The following is a 12,053-nucleotide window of genomic DNA, read 5'->3' on the forward strand; positions in this document are numbered from 1 at the left end:
AAAAATTACCTTTTTTTTTTTCTTTCAAATTCTGTGTAATTTTCTTCATCAGTTTTTTTCTTTTAAATTATGAGTCAAAGTAATCGAGGTTATAATGATTACTTAACTAAACTTTTATAATAATGTATTTTCTATGACATATACATGACTCTGGCAAATTAGGTAGAAACAGAACAATACAACCCTTGTTACACTTACTTAGTGGTGTTTTTAATTCATGAAACTTTTTTGTCCTCAGCACTTTCTAAGAGTAAGCATTATTTCTTTCCACTAACTCAGTAGCAGAATCAACTGTCTCCTAAAAGTTCACATGTGCCAATCAGCTCCAGAGGAAGAAACACAGACCAAGATGTCAGAACTAGTTATAAAAGTTTATTTTTATGACCCTGCATTTTTTTCTTCTTTTTATCAATTTGACCTTTAATATGACAGCAATTTTAATGATTACACACACACACACACACACACACACACACACACACACACACACACACACACACACACACACACACACACACACACACACACACACACACACACACACACACACTTGCATAACATGATAAGTATGAGAAACACATAAAAGCAGTTAGGAGCCACCGACAATGTGCATTGTTGTGAATTAAATGGTTGCAGATTTCATTTAGATATCCCCTTCTGTCTTATCCATCATGTGTCTTAACATTTCAAAAGTTACATGTTCTCCGAATAATTTTTGTCTCAGTACTCCTGCACACTGGATTAGAAATAAATCATCATGTATTCTGCATCCATATAAAACTTCTTAATTGTTTGCCTCATTATTCTCTTTCCCCTCAAACTCAAATAGTTGAAAATGTCACATGACCTTATATTAATGTGATTATTCAATCAATATAGCAGTTTATCTAAAGTTTGCAGCCCACATACATCTTTGTATCTTCCCTGGTGATGCTTCTGTACGACAGTCATCCTTTTTTTGTATTAAATCTGGTCAAGTAAAACAACAGTTTGATTGGCATGGTGGCGATTCTACCATCTGAGCCTATAAATTATTTGGTTGCTTTGATTGTTTGGGATCATCATCCTGCTGTATTGTTATAAAATGTGGGTATATAAAAAAAGTAATGTCATTCCCACACTAATCTCCCAATATGGACACAAACATCCTCACATTAAACCTGAAAGTCAGCCCTCTGAGCTCATAATCAGTGTTTCTTTTCAAATCCAGTGAGCTGTAATACAGAGTCAAAGCGGAAAAAAAATATGCCACTGTCCAAATATTTTAACATGCACTGTATGTGCGTGTGTCCCTGCTTGTGTGTGTGTGTGAGTGCTGCATGAGGGATTAGCCTCAGTGTGTGTCCACCAGTGATTAGCCTGGTCAGTGGGCCTGTTGTGCATTCACTCAGGCCATTAGCATATTAATGCAGCCTCTTTCTTGATCTCCCTCTCACCCTCTCTCTCTCTCTCCCGCCCTCTCTCTCCCTCTTTCTCTTTCTCTTTCTCTATACATATTTCCCAGAATGAGTGGCCGCTTCCTGCAGCTTCAATCTATAAATATCACCAATTTACGCCGCTCGTGCTGTGAAGCAGCAGACTATTACCCCACACAAATTTCAGGGTGCCTGGTCTTTTTTTCCCTCCAAAAATGTCCTCTGGTCCCCCTCTATCTGTCCCCTCTCTCTCTCTATGTCAGATCTTTTTCTTCTTTTTCATCATGCTCACCGTCTCCCCCTCTCCCTCGCTACCTCATTCAAATCCTTTACTTTCTCTCATTTTCCCTTTTCTCTCTCCAAGTCTGGCCCCCTGAACTTTGTCAAACACAAAAAGCACACACAGAGGCAAATTCACAGGGACAAACACAGAGAGGGTAAGTACACACACAGACACAAACACAGAAACACACACACACTGACACACACCTCCCTCCCCTCATTCACTCGTCTTTTCTGTCACTCTCACCACTTCCATTGCAAATTTAGCAAGACCCTTACTAGACGCCGGTGCTGAACCGGACACATTCAAATGTACTTAACACTGCTCCACCAACAGACTCTAAAGAAACTCTGAAATGGGGCATCCCTGATCTGTTCACGTTCTGTTTCAGAATTTGATTTAGACCAATTTGCATTGCGTGCATTGCCAAATAAATTAATTGACTTCTTCACTTCCCAATTGGTTCCACCTGCTGCCTCTGTTCAGTGCCATTACTTCTCAAACCAATGATAATGACATTAAATAGTCACCAGCCTGCCTTGTAAACCAGTAAAGAGTAAAACGTCCCAAAGTTCATCAATACACACCTGAGTTGACCTGAAGATCAGAAATTACTGTTTGCCTTCTATCTTGTCGTTCTGTTTAAAGCTTTAAACTGAAATATTTTACAGGCTCAACTTCAAACAATTCCAGTCTGCGTTGTCAAGAGAAGCTCTTACAGGCTTTACATTTACATAAACACACTCTCCCTTATTCAATATATCCCTCGCTCTCTCCCCGCTCTGTCCCTCACTCTGTTTGTCTTTCAGAGTCCCTAGCTCATCCACCCACAAAGCCCCTGAGTTTGATCCCGTCCACTGTGGTCCATCCCTCGCTGATATTTAGAGGTCAGGGGCGTGATGTCCATCCACAACTCCTGGTTTCACAAAGGCAGACGCAAGAATTGCGTTTGGACAATCAGCTCCGGACCTCCATCCTTCTCCTGGCCGACGGCCGTGTACGCATACTTACGCGCATTTGGAGGGTCGACTGCCCGGTTCGCCGGCTATTCAGCTTTAATTCACTAGAGTGTGAGAGGGAATGCCGTGAGTCAATCCTAATATCACTTCCTCCATCTGTTGAAGTTCAGCGTGTGTGACCCCAGCTCGCCTCAGGTCAGCTCCTATGGGTGGACAAGGAGGAAAGGATGGTCAGATCGGAACAGAGGAATGAGCGGGAAGGCCAGAAGAAAGAAAGAAGAGAAAAGAGAGAGGGAGAAAGCTCTAACTCATGCTCGTCCTCTGTGTGGGTGACACCATGATGAACGAAGGGGTCACCACCCGGGGGTAGGCCCCGTCCAACAGGAGCTGGCGATGTGACCCTGTACAAAAGAAGAAGTGGGTCCCCCAACGGTCACACGGATCAAAGGAGACAAAAGCCTGAGATGATAACTCAGCACAGCAGTAGAGCGCATTATTATCAGACACATGAGCTGCAGCGGTAGTAAATTTTAACTGAGTTGGATGCAGGAGGGGAGGAGGTGAAAAAAAATAACTGAAAAAGTAAAGCTCTGACTCGCCCTAATCTGATTTGCCGTATGCAACATTTCTCTTTATCTGATTCGCTCCGTGAGGTGTTTTCTCTTTCTGTGGGAGCCCGTCTTTATCCAAATGATGTGGTCTTTGGTGAGGCCTGGCCTATTCATGGGGACCCCATGTGCTGTGTGCCCACCATTGAGGTGCAGAGCAGCATGGCCACAAAGGATGGCAGCGTTACACAGAGTCCTCTCCTTACAGTTAAAGTCTCTGCTCAGAACAAAGTTTACACTCAAATCACAGCACCAGAAAACACTCCACATATCAAAAAAGTGAAAAGGAAAAAGCCTTTAAATATGATCTGATGCTGTAGTACAAGTATGTTTGCATTCTAAAAGTAAATTAGAAAAAGAATGACATTTTAATGTATGGAAGTAAATACATTCTGTCATGAATGCCAATAAGACATGATGGTTGAAACTTTACCAGTAATAGATCAAACTTTTTTGCTAGGGTGTAGAATACCTGTATTAAATATCTATTCTATATCATCTTTTCTGACAAAAATAGTTTGCTCCATTTTCCTGACAAAAACTCTGAAAACAGACTGAGGACTTAAAAGAGGCCTAGAGGCCTGAACTCATCTGTTTTAGACTTCTATGTAGGTACTGCTACCACTGGACCCTATTTCAAAAATTCTTGTAATGTGGGTGTAATACTTAAATTAACACCTGGTAATATCGGCTAAAAGCAAAGAAAAAGCGCAGTAGTGCCCAGTGTTTGGACTCTTTGGGACTGAAAATCTGGATCAAGAATTACTTGCAAAAAGCTGGTGATAAAGTCCCTCTGAGCCAAAGAGGATGCATCCTTACATGTCTGACAGACATCCTCGCCTCTCATTCTTCCTCCTCGGTTCTGGGTTGAGTTTGGTTGCATAGCTGTTGATGTCCGACCACACTTGTCCTACTTCTCCATCTTCCACTCTCCCCGCCTCTGCCTCTTCTGCTCCTGCGTCCTTCTCCCTCTTCTTCTTCAACCCTTTCTGTCCGGCCCTCCCTCTGCCTTTACATTTCCTTCGCCCTCTCTCTCTCTCTCTCTCCATTTCCCCGCCCCCTCTCTCTCTCTCTCTCTCTCTCTCTCTCTCTCTCTTTCTCTCATTCCCTGTCTCTCGCTCTCTTCCTCTCCTCATTTCATGCAGCGCTGGGGTTACCTAAGAGACTGGGCCTCAAAAGAGAAAATCTCCTTGGGTACAATGAACTGGGCGAGAGGCAGTGGGGAGGGGGGAGAAAGGGGTGGGTGTAGAGAAGGATGAGGGGTTGTGGGACACAGGAGGGAAGGGAGGGGTGAGGGAGGGAGGGAGGGAGTGAAACTAGAGGGAAGGATAGTGGGATGCACATGCACGCAAGGGATCGTATACAAAGTCCTAAAAAATAGAACAAGTGGCTGCGCTTGCGTGATTTGGCATCAATGGTCAGTTGCCTATACTGCCACCCCAAACTCAACCCCCCACCCCAACCTGCTCCTCAGTAGGCCCAGTTGGTTTAATAAAAAAACACACATTTCAAGTTAACATTTGCATGAAACTATCTCAGGAGGAAGTGGTCTACTTTCGTTGATGGTAAAAGGCATTTCTGCTAAGACAAAGTTGAAAAACCAGCCCAACCAGCATGAGATGGGGTCTCCGTTTTGTCTCGGCAGTCTCCATTTTGTTTGTTTACTTGTTTGTTTGCCCTCTGCAGGATGCGCCTCGGAGGATCCCTTTACAAAGACAAGTGTGTTTTCAACAGTGTCAACCCTCTCTTCCTGTGCAAGGAGCCCATTCAGCACAAGTAATTACACTAGCCCCCTTTAATCTATTCACAGGGCCTGTCCGAGAGGTGTTCCCCGAAGAAGGAGACAAAGCACACGCAACCTTGTTTGGAGGTTAGTTACTGATTAGCACCAAAACTGTTGCAGTTCATTATTGAGCATCATTATTGAGCTCCTTGGCGATGCCATTCAGTTCGCCGCTTGTTTCTGAGTTAGCAAACAGATCCCCTGTTGCTCAGCTCTGTGTCTCGACAACCCTCCCCCCCAGCCCCTCTTCTCATCGGAGGATGTGAGAAAACAATAGGGCTAATAAAAGAAGCAGAGAGATAATTGCAGCGCAGTGATGAAGTCAGTGCTCCTACGCCCCGGACCATAAATACCAGCAGTGTGAAATGGGATATGCGGACGACTTCGGGTGTCTTTTTAGGCTTTTCTGTGCCAACAACGGCAACTTGTTCTTACTCCCATGTACATGCCAAGGTGAATCTGGGATCTCTGTGTTAATGACTCTATCAGGCCCTGATACCCAGAGGCCCCTGCTGAGGGAATGCATCCAAGGGGATAGGGGTGTTAGAAATGTGGCACAGAAGGTGTCAAAGATGGGTTGGTGGTGCTGTGTGTGTGTCCAAGTATGTGTATGTGTGTGAGACAGGGTAAGGGGAGGAGGGGGGCTTAGGGCAGATTGTCCATGGTGTTCACCCCTCCGGGCGGGGCTGAATGAAGTTATTTCCAGGCCCCTGTCCATCTGTTACCGTGGCAGCAGCAGTGGCCAAGGTGTTGCCATGGAGAGGTGGACACAAAAAGGCGTGGCGTGGGAACGGGTCCAGGGGTCAGGAGTGAGGTTCATGAGGTCAAGGGTCACAGCCAGCTGGACAGCACACAAGAGGAGGCCGGGGTGAGAAAAGAAGGAGGGAAAGTTTGATTTTCTTTCTCTTTTTTTTCACCCTTTCTTCTCGGGAGGGAAACGTCCGAAGAGCGGACACCACTGGACATTAACATTGAACTGGGGCGGCAAGATGAAAAAGGGATGGGGGGTTGTAGAGGGTGAGGGGGAGTGAGAGGGGCCGTGGGCTTCACAGAGTGGGGCCCCCACAATGTCTCGGCTTTGAGAGGTGCCCCTGCATTAGGACTCATACCTACTGGTGCCTAATCGCACATAGCATTTGACAGGCAATTGTCTCAGTTCAATGTACACGCCGATGTGACTATTGAGAGGATGTGGACGGCTGCAAGTGAGTCTGCCTGTCTGTGTGGCCTGCACTTTAGCCAGATAAGTGATACCCGGACGACACAAAAGGCCATTGGACCGACAATAAGCCGGGTAATAAATCAATATTTTGTTGAACATGGGCGAACAATGTTTTTTAAATCTTCTTGCATCTTATACCTAGAACTTCTCTATCATACTTCTTGTTTCATCTGCTGCCTTGGCATTAAGGTGCTTCTTTCCACTGAACCACTTCTGACTACTGTTAACACGGCTAAGACATGCTGAAAAATGTGTTAAAAAAAAAAAATTTGCTCTAAAGGAGCTGAATATGAGGATAGAGTGAATCCTCGGTGGTGTGTAAAAAGACATTTAAGGACAGTTGATGCTTTCAGCTTGTGTCTTTGTGTTAGGTTTACTTGTTCATATGTGATATTGACCTAATCTGTTTATTTACCTTTAAGAATTTACATTGATAGCGTTATAAATTGAATTGAACTTTGCTTGCACATTTTGCTGTCTAAAATTTAGGAAAAGGAAATGAAAAAATTGTGATATTGTGTCCAATTCCTGCTAGACATTCGAACTGTACATAATAGAACCTTTTGGTTATTGCACCATCATATACTCTACAAAGTTGTGCGGAACTACGGCAGCAGTAAGGATTGAAATGTCCACCTGCCCCGTAGCTAACAGAACAAGACGGCAAAACCTTGAGCCGCATCAGTGGATAACACATTATGACAACGTGGATAAGAAGCCGCTAACAATGCAGTTACACACACTAGAACACACACACACACACACATGGAGTAAATACACAGGGCCCCCTTAGTCTTTAATAGTTGCTGGGATCCATACTCGTCCACAACCCACGGTAATAGGATTAGGACCAGCCTCGGGAGGACATGGCAGGCCAAGTCCAGCGCTCCGTTTGACACCTTTTGTCCACGAGCCCTGAGACGCAGATCACAGCAATGAGATGAGGGACAAAGGCTTTTGAACATTGTGTTGTAACTACAAATATACCCTGATGGGAGAGCGCTGAGCTCCAAGTTCCACAGCAGATAAACATTTTGACAACTCAATTAATTTTTGAGAGAAAACCTGCTGTTTTCCCTTGTAAATCCATAAAATGTTGTTTACCAGCGAAGGCAAAATCTGACAGTTTTCACTAATTTTATTGAAAATATTTTATTAAAACCGTTTTTTTAACTCTTCAATCAACTGAAAGTCTAGAAAGATCCTGTGGATGGGAAATTACCATTTAAAGGTTATATTTGGTAGATTTATTAAGTGCTGGATTGGATTTTTTATCCAATAGCACAAAGTACTTTCTTAACACACCTTAACTTGTAAAAAAGTTAACATATTCAAATATATTTGTTATAATATATTTATATATATTTTTGATTTTTGATTTTTCTACTTATAAAGTTTCTGTAGGTGGTGCGATTTTCTTTGCAATTTCCCCGCTGTGGGACTAATAAAGGATTATTTTATCTCATCTTATCTGTCTCCATCCGTTTATTCAATAAAAAAACAGAAACATCAAAAGCATCACTCACAGGATTTTCCCCCACAGAAGACAAAGTCAACACATTTATTAAATGGCTGTAAGTTGAAGCAAAAGTGTGTAATATCAACTGTTGATAGATAGAAAAAAAAGAAGGATCACATTGTTTTAAGACACTTTTTACTCAAAGAAACACGTAAGCAGATATTTCTGTTACATTAAACTCTGAGGAAAATAAAAATGTGGAATCTGGATATAAAGTTGTGCTTTAAGCTGCCAGGGCGGAGCTACAGCCTTTTTTCTTTGGGCTACATGTGCACCCTCAAACATGCACTTAACGTTGGGTTGGCAACAGAAATGCCCAACCTGTTCTCATTCCAATCCCTTCACACAAAGATGCTTGGCTGGTATACCTTGAATTCACTTTTACACACTGGATTGCCCAGCATGGCAAACTATGTCTCCCACTACAATAAAGGTTTATGTTGTAGTTAACTAAAAGCCCAGTGGGTCTCATGCAGACGCTGAAGGATGCCTTGTGTGTTTATATGAAGCTTGTCTGCACGGCCAGAGTGACATCAGTCAGGCTCTGAACCCTTAGTGGGGCTTCCGTGTGGCAAATTTTCACCTGTCCGTGCACATCAAACATTTTCACTGCAAAAACGGAAAACCTTACCAAGCAAGTTTGCCTAATTGTAGTCAAAATACCTCATAAGACTTAATGTAAGACACAATCACCTAACAAGTAACATTTCAGTGAGATTTAGGAAGTTGTTTTTAAACAATGCATCTGGAAAATCCAGTAAAAACACTTCCTAATACCCCTAAATATGGCTCAAAATTGTTTTTCCTAGCCATTTCCCAGCCTATGATCTTGCCAAGCAATTTTTCACTTGTTCCATTAGCAGATTTGTTTTACTTATTGCAAGCAAAAACACCTTGTATTCAATCTTTTTTCAGTCTAACTATGCGGAGAAACCTGCATGGAGAATAATAGATCCAAATGATTCTTACTCACAAATCAGCATCAGCTCATGTCCTTGCGAAAGTATAACAGAGGAGATTGTTGAAAGTGAAAACATAATTTAAAAGTTGCAGACTCAGTTATCTTGACACACATCGAGCAAAGTTATCTCCACTTCAAAACTCACTGTAATCAAAATCCATATCACTGTGAATGAAACAAGGTGGACACAGTGTCAGTAATGAGACAAGGTGAAATAGAAGTTAGAGAAATAAAAGCTGTGGTTCATAATAATCAAAGCACGATATGGCCTGACCATGATGAGCAGTTAGGGTGCTATCAACCAATAATAATAATAAAATCCAATGCTTATCCAACTATAATCTAAATTTATGGAGCTGCTGACGTACGAATCAAGCTTAACTTTTGACATAGTACACACCTTTGTGACGTAACATCTTGTAGAAAAAAACCCTTTGATTTTTAGAATTTTCACATTGGTTATAATGATTCAAGGATAATTTATTATCATTATGCAACATAGGGATGCACAATGACATTCAGTTGTAGCCCGTTTGTAACACAACAAACATCACAAACAAAAATAAAGAAAAAAGCGGTAGTACATTCCTGTAGTGCAATTTCTGAATTTGCATCATAAGGAATCATTATCATTAAAAATTCAACATGAGGAAACATTGTCCATCAACTTTGACTATGTTTGAGCACCAAGCATCATGATGACAGAGGGACAAGGTAATAGGTATAGTTTACAGTTACTTTTGAATAAAAATTGGCCCTAAAATGCTCATGGTAAAGAGATAAAACAACATGTTCTTTGCTTTATTTAGGAAACAAAAGCATCATAATTGCATTTCAATTTCTCTTAAATTGACACTCAGGTGGTTCTGTTGCTCTGAGAGCGGGCAGCAGCTCGTCCTCGGTTTGGAGCGATTATTGACATTCCCAACGATCTCCTCACATCCCATGCCACGGCGAGGTAACACAGAGATGCTCTGTCCTCTCCCCTCCCAGTGCACCCTGGGAGAGCGACCAAAACCAGTTTTTACGACCGAGAGCTGCTGACGGTCACTTCCTGCCAAGAATCCCAGAGAGGTTCAAACTGACCAGTGGCACATGTACTAACACACGTGCAGTGAGGAACACACATCAGCCTAGGCACACATGTTTAAGGTTTAGTTTTGGAAGTGTTCACACTGACTTGTCTGCAGTCAAACCCGGAGACAGATGAGAAAATGGTACAATCTCTGTGTGTTGATTACAGACATGGTTTCTGGGTGTTTGAATGCCCTGTGTGGCACCCAGAAGCTACAGACAGCAGGTTTCCCGGGAGTCAGTTCCACCTGGCTACATCGAGCACAAAGACTTTCAGTAACAGGGAACTGCTAGCCTAGCGGTGTAAAGAGCTTGGTTTGGCCGAAAAGGAAATTGGCTTCAATGCTCCACGATCTCCCTTTGGGCTTGTATTAGAGCAACTGCTCTGAAAGTCAGGTGACGTAGTATAAAGAGCGACAAAGCCCATGCCAGGCTGAAGACGGGGTGGATAGATTGGTCAAGCAAAGAACTGTCCCCCAGGAGATGTACTTAAGTATGTTAGGTAAAGTACTTAACTTACATACTACATACTATGCATGTAACGTAGGTTAGAAAACGTATTTTACTTCAAACCACAATCTTTTACTGAACCAAACCAAGTTGCTTTGTTGCCTGAACCTAAGTGATGCCTAGAGCCCCTGACCAAGCGTCCATATATGAGGAACTGGGAATGAAAACTGGTTGAGATGCTGCATGCTGTTTTTTGCAACAAAAAACAATCTTCATTATTATTATCTATTACTTATGGCAAATGGTGGTTTAGCACTATTACATTATTGCATTCACTCTCTTTCACACATGAGTGCCTGAAAGATAAACTGCAACTCTCTAAGAACAAACAACTTGATAAATGGATGTTTTTAGCTGTTTATATAAATGTTTCAAGGTATTCAGTAGATCATGAGGCTTAAAATGACACAAAACACATATATATATCTATTGGTTTCTTTAGAAAATCTATTTAATGCTTCATCAACCTAATATCATTATCAAATTATTATTGTCTTCAAATAGCCATTAGAAAGGAAATGGGTAGAAATATCCCTATTTTTAGTGAATCTTAAATGACACATTTAAGAAAACAAAACAAAAATGAAACTTGAAATTTAGCAGCAGTTTCTGGTTGATTTTATTGAAAGGGCATCACATCACATCTCAACACTGCATTGTGTGTGATAAGGCTCAACAAATGTTGCTTTAAACTTCTTGACATGCTCTCTCTCCCTCCATTTCCAGCACTGAAAGACCTGATGAATCAATACGACCCATAAAAAAAGGAGGGAAACCGTCTGAGTGGCAGAGATGTCTGAATAAGAGCTAGCGGTCAGATTGGATTACAATGGAAACGCTCCGGAGAAAGGAAACCCTTCATTTTCCAGGCAAAGCCGTGTCTTCTCAAAGAAAAAAATTTGGAAAGGAAAAAACCAAGTGTGTGAGAAAAGTATGAAAAAAAAAGAGCGGTGCATGTGATTATTGGAGAAGGGCCGGACAGGGGCCACACAGGGCAGCCCGCAGACTAACCAAAAGAAAAGGACATTTACCTTGAACTCCAATCGTGCTGTCTCTGGGGCGGGGTCAGGTATTGTGGCTGGCCCTGACAGGGTCAGGAGGGGAGACAGGGGGAGGTGGGTGGGGACCAGGGACAGGCTGCCCCTGGGGTCGTGGGGCGCTACCCCTGTGGGGGGCCAGAGAATGTGGGGGGCGAGCGAGGGGTGGGGGTTGGGGGGGGGGGGGGAAGGTATTGACAGATTTTCATGGGGTGCAGATGCTCAATATGCAGATGTCTAATCGAATTGTGCGACGATGAATTGGTTCCCCCCTCCTGATTAGCATTAGGACAATCCCCAGCAGTGGCTCAGGGGTCAGCGGGGTTCCACCCGACGAAATGAGCAGCCGGCTGCAGACGCCCCTGAGAACGTGTGAACTTGGAGTAGACTTTACTCAATGACAAGGATATTGATTGATTCAAATTCCTGTCTGTCTGTCTGGGAGTGCATCTGACATCTGTCATTCCAGTGAAGATGTGTCTCAAAGTATGACATGGAGAAAAAAATGAATGGTTGTTTGGCCTGCACTCTACTTCGTAGCTACTAGAAGTGAGTGAACAGGTTCAGCCTTTTAACAGCTAACAGGTAGGACACAGTAAGACGTTCTTGGCTGACATACCATTTCACAAAATAATTCACCTTGTCGTACAATATCACAGTTCTAATATAGTGAGTACAGAGT

The sequence above is a fragment of the Anoplopoma fimbria genome, chromosome 10 (genome assembly GCF_027596085.1).
Source record: "Anoplopoma fimbria isolate UVic2021 breed Golden Eagle Sablefish chromosome 10, Afim_UVic_2022, whole genome shotgun sequence".
Classification (NCBI taxonomy): Eukaryota; Metazoa; Chordata; class Actinopteri; order Perciformes; family Anoplopomatidae; genus Anoplopoma; species Anoplopoma fimbria.